Source organism: Protopterus annectens, chromosome 2.part2, assembly GCF_019279795.1.
Source record: "Protopterus annectens isolate FY-2018-M chromosome 2.part2, PAN1.0, whole genome shotgun sequence".
NCBI lineage: Eukaryota > Metazoa > Chordata > Ceratodontiformes > Protopteridae > Protopterus > Protopterus annectens.
The window spans coordinates 66,962,180-66,968,049 of NC_056730.1; the positions used below are offsets into that span (position 1 = coordinate 66,962,180).

At 39.2% G+C, this 5,870-nt stretch overlaps 1 non-coding gene across 1 annotated transcript; it reads left to right on the forward strand.

The window, feature by feature from the left end:
- Window positions 1–323: 323 nt before the first annotated feature.
- On the forward strand, window positions 324–429 carry LOC122796087. The gene has a single exon (XR_006363921.1). It is a non-coding gene; the product is annotated as a U6 spliceosomal RNA (small nuclear RNA).
- Window positions 430–5,870: the final 5,441 nt, after the last annotated feature.

The window sequence follows — 5,870 nt, forward strand, 5'->3', positions numbered from 1 at the left end:
AACTAAACACCATTTTGTGTTACTAAATTTAGCAAAGTGAGCCTTCCACTATGTGGCATTGGAACCATTTTTTAAAGTTTTGTGATTTAAGCAAAAGTTGTTCATCCAAATTATTTATAGCTATGTAACCACAAAAAAAAAAAAAAAAAAACATAAACACGTGTATAATACATAACAGAGACATGCATTTTAGAACTGGGGGTTCGCATAATGGTTAAGGTGTTTACTTCACAGGCAAGAGGTACATGGTTTGATCCTTACAAAGGAAAATTAGGTAAACTTAAAAATGGTGCTACAATGGCAGCTTGCCAATAATTGTTATTATGCTTTCTTTGGCAGCACATGAACTAAAATGAGAATGAGACAGAGAATATTAGCATGGCCCAGAGCAAGGATGACATGCAAATTAAAGAAGCATTCCATGTTTTGGCTTCCTACCCATGTGTAACAGAGTTCCTCCTTAACCCATTTCTAAGTGTAACTTTGACAAATAGTTGTGGAACAGGAATTTCATCCCTGGTTTGGCATCTATGTATCTAATGGACGCAGGCACCTGTAAATGGTTCTTCCTGGCCCCTAATTTTAAATGTTTCATCTCAGAAGCCCCTGCATACACTTATGAAGGTTACCAGCAATTGCCAGAGATTTGGGATGCAATGCTAGGCTTGAAAAGGCTGTTGTGGTCGTTAGCCTAGTACATACCTATGAACCTATATGCATGCACAGATAGATATATATGTGCACGTGTGTGTGTTTATCTATCATTTGTTGATCTCATTAGTCTAATTAGGCCAGTGAACTATTTTTATGTGTGACTCAAGGTTTTATTCATACTGACTAGTATAAAATTGACCAGAGCAGCTGTGGAAATCCCCTACACTTTTGAGTAAGCCCAATGGGGTCTTTTACATCTACCAGTGCAACAACTGACTCAGGCAGATGAGATCTTGACTTACTATCTCATACAAAGCATGACACACTCAGAACTGCATCACCCCCTTTACCTTATGCTACACTGAGGTGTCAGGAATGTAAAATCAATCCAAGCACCTGAATTAGAAGTAGAACCCACTGCTTTCTGATCTGCCAGGATCAAAGATGAATATGTTGCCTGTTGAGCCACTGACACAGGCACCCAATGTGCATGTATATTATATATGGAATATACACACTCTTTTACTCACACCATGTATCTATCTCTCTCTCACACTATTTATGTATACGTGTCTATATTTATTTATATCTATAAATATATGTATGCATACATAGACAGATATATATATATATATATATATATATATATATATATATATATATATATATATATATATATATATATATACATGCAGAGATAAATATAAAATCATCAACCCCCTTTTCCCATTTACTACATGGGGTTGGGGCATTGTATCAACTGTAAGCACCTCTTTCAAGTCAATGCCACTGTCAGACTTTGACAGTCACAGCTGATTGTCACAATCAATATGTTTGCTGAAAGTCTTTATTTCCTTTTGCTTCCTCCTTGAATCTGTAAATCTTCTTCACTAAATCATTTCTGCCTTCTTGCCCATATATTTGAACCACTGTAATTTATTCTCTTGACCTTCTCTGCAATTCAAGCTATTTTTGACTTCTGCTCTGATTTTCTCATTTCTCTCTGTCCTATTTTGACTTCTGCTCTGATATTCTCATTTTTTTTCTCTGTCCCATAGTTTGCACAACACTACCCATCCTAGGCACTTCATCCTCATCTCCTCTACCTTCCTCAACTACTCTGCCTTCACTCTACAAGTTTCAATACCGTTCAGAAGTAACAGTTACACCACTATTTTGTGCAGCATATTTTCAGCTTCTTGGTCATTGTTTTATCACATTACTCTTGACAATTTGTACCATTTGGCAGCAGCCCCTGTAATTCTAGCTTTGACTGTCTCATTCAGACATCCCTTCTCCTCAGCCACCTCTCCCAGATACTTGATTCTGCTAGCCTGTTCCAAATTTTATTTTATTTATTTTTTTATTTTACATTTGTTGACCGGGATAGTCCGACTGGATGCATGTCCATTTTCAGCGGAGGCCCGGGGAGAAAAGCTCTAAGGATAAGCAGATACAGCATTACATATTACAAACAGACTATTTACAGAGATTACATAAGTAAGCAAGTTAAACAAGTTCCACAGGTTAGAGTTAATCCTGAGCGCAAGTCAGGATTAAATTAAATTACACAGTAAACTGGTTAACAGATTTATACACATTCTAGAGAGAGTTAGCCAGGCTTGATACATTGACATAGCTAGTTAAGTGACAAATGTTGTTTGAGTCTAGTTTTAAATTGACCTAAGGTGGAAAGTAAGGTAATATCAGCTGGAAGAGAATTCCAGGATCTACTTACAGAGTTTGCAAAGAGAGAGTCACCGGCTGTGTTATTAATTTTGCTAGTCTGAATTAGTAGTTTGTTAGAGGATCGAAGCGGTCTAGGATTGTTATAGGGGGTGATAATATTTTTAAGTACAGGAGTATTGTCCAGATTATAGAGGATTTTATAGGCCATAATCAGTTGGTTATACTGGATTAGGCTGGGTAGTTCAAGCCACCCAAGCAGATTTAGATTGATGCAATGATGTGTCCTAAAAGGCAGCCCAGTGGCAAACCTGGCAATGTGGCTGTAGCAAATTGAGAGTTTGTTAAGGACAGTCTTGTTTAAATTCGAGAGCAGAGGGGATGCATATAGAAGGGCAGAAAGAAGGTGAGAGCGAACTATGGCAATTTTAGCTGGAGGGGTTAGGAAGGCTTTTATTCTGTAAAGTGACCCTAGTTTTTTTATTGATGGTTTTGATAGTTTGGTTAACATGTAGATCGAATTTTAGATTATTATCTATGATGACTCCTAATAGTTTTATAGAGGAGTCAGGGCAGATTATTGTGCCATCATTTGAATTTATGGTAAAGGTGAAAGTGGTAGACCTATGTGTTGGTGAAAATAACAGCATTTTAGTTTTTTGGGGATTTAGGATCAGACGACATTCAGAAAGCCAGTTTTTCTGTTGTATTAAAGGTGGTCTGGGTAGCTGACCATAGCTCTATTGAAGATGTGGCCGAGCAAATCAGAGTAGAGTCATCAGCATATTGGATACAGCTGACGTTTGGGATGACAGTATAAAGATCGTTAATGAAGATGGAGAACAGCAAGGGCCTTAGAGTATAGAACCTTGTGGTACTCCAAGGGTGTTCGGTAGAAGGTTAGAAAGTTTGTTCTGCAGAGGACAGCCTACTGCTGACCATTCAGGTAGGATTGAAACCATTGAAGGGCTCTAGTATCTAGACAGAATGTTTGCAGTGTGTGGATTAAAAGTTGGTGATGAACCATATCAAATGCCTTGGAAAGATCCAAGAAGAGGGCTGAGGATATATAATTATTGTTGCGATTATGGTTTATGGTGTTGGTAAAGGCTAGGAGGGCTGAAGTAGTGCTGTGATGAGGACGGAAGCCATGCTGAGTGTCTGCCATAAGGTGATTCTGGATTAGGTGGTGCATGAGTTGTCTATGAATACATTTTCCATAATCTTTGCAAGTGGAGAGAGTATAGCTATTGGCCTATAATTGGAGAATTCAGTAGAGCTGCCTCCTTTGTGAAGTGGGATTACATAGGATATTTTCCAGATGGAGGGAATTTTAGCTTCTACTATGGTTCGATTGATTAGTATTGAGACGGGGTAAGCAATAACATCAGCTGATTTTTGTAGGTACTCAGCAGGGAGTTGATCTTCAGAAAGTGTAGTGGGTTTTAACTTTTTGATCAAGGTATGGATAAGAGAAGTGGCGACTGGTTGGAAGTTGAATGTGAGTAGGTTTCTAGGGGTGCTACTTTCAGGACCAGGGGAGCTAGTAGGTAGTTGGCTAGCTAGGGCTTGAAATGTCTCAGTAAAGAATCGGTTAAAACTGTCAGAAACCTCTTCAGGGGTTTTATCAATAGTAGCAGCAGGGATTGGGGTTGAAGTTTGTCCAGGATGTAGTAGATTATTTAAACCTGCCCAAAACTTCTGAGGGTTATTTTGATTTACTGTCTGTAAATTGCAGTAGTATTGTTTTTTGTCTTGTAAAATGGATTTTTTAGTTTCAATTCTGGATTGCCTGTATTTAATGTGATCCTGGGGGTCTTTAGAAGAACGCCATAAAGCCCATGCTTTGTTTCTAATGGTAATTTTGAGTTTAGACTCTTTAGAAAGCCATGGCACAGTTTTTGCCTTTGTTCTCTTTGAACGAACAGGTGCATGCAAATCAAGGATCTCAAGGAATTTGTTGTTAAAGTATGCTACTGCTGGGGGAGGTGTTTTAGAACAGACCAATTGCATGAGTTTAGTTCTTGTTGAAATTTGGCAGGGTCAAAGCTTTTATTGTTTCTAACCTTTCTGAGTAAGGGTTGTTGGGAATTAATGGCTTTGTGCTTAATTACATATGTGAGAAGGTGATCGCTTAGGCCATCAGGGAGGGTACCAGAGGTGTACAGTTGGGGGTGACTATTTATGAGTATCCAGTCAAGTATGCTTTCTTTTTGGTTGGGTTTACCTATCCTGGTAGGGGTGGATATGATTTGTGTAAATGCATGCAGGTTAAAATGTCCCCTTATATCTCAATTTCTATCTCAGTTTTCAGCTTCTTCTCATTTCACCATTTGCTACCATGTTAATTGTCTTGACTGTACTCAGTTTAATTCCCTAAGCCTAGAATTTTGCATTTCAGTCATTTGCTAAAGTTTGTTTTCAGGGTGCGAGTAATGCCACATCATCTGCACACACGCCTTTCTTGATCTGTCCCCTCCAAACTGTTTGCAAATATTGTCTGAACAGTATGAACAGCAGTGGGCTCAGAGATGACCACTGCTACACACCCACTCTCACTGGGAACCCCTGTCACACTTCCTTTTTCTGCAAACCACTTTTATACACTCACGGAGTGGGGGTGGGGTAGTAGAAACAGTTACACTTGAATTGGACTAGAGAGGAGCTCTGCTTCACATGGATGAGAAGCCTGTTCCAGAGAAGGGTTAGTCTCTGAGATACATAGCTGTCTCTCCAGCATGACTTAGTCATATCACAGGCAGTGTTTAAGTCTTTACAATAGGTAATACTGGTCCTGTTTGCTTTGCAGATATGCAGGAGTTCCTTCAGAGTGGGCCTTGTATGCTAGGCATAGATATCCCCTCAACAGCCTGTATGAGACAGACTAGAGAGATAGGGCCTTGAGGCAGTCTGCATAGGACATGTTACTTATGCCCTATATTCTTTTAGTGAGGAACCTCTGTGGTTGTTCCATTTAGCACTGCCTGGTTAGGTACATACCAAAATGGGCATTGCACTCGATGCATCTGATGAATGCCAAATACAGTGAAACAATGACTTCCTTGGCCTAGATGTCATATCTTTGTTTATAAGTTACATAACATAGAATGACTTCCTCGATAAATGCCTGGGAGGGAAGTGGTCACATCTTTCCCGGTTCTTTGTTGCCGGTGACCCCTGCAGAGGGTCCTACAGAGAACTGAAAGAAGTGACCACTTTCGCAGATTTTAATCACGTTGTGCCAACCTCAACACTTTCATTCTTCTTTCATTTAGTTCAGCTATAACTGTTTTTGTGTCTATCTTTTTATTCTGAAGCATTCCACTCTAAAGTAGCATTTTAGTCGACTCTGGTCCGATTAATACTCTTTTTTTGTTAATTGGTGACTGCATGAGGCTGCCCACTAAAGTGTGCTAGCCTGTGTAAATCGATTTACTGTTTGCTTGTTGCATTTCTGTGTGCTTTCCTGAGAAAACAAAAACAAAAAAAATGCTCCTTATTTTCCATGGCCACTTTCGACCTAGTTTGGA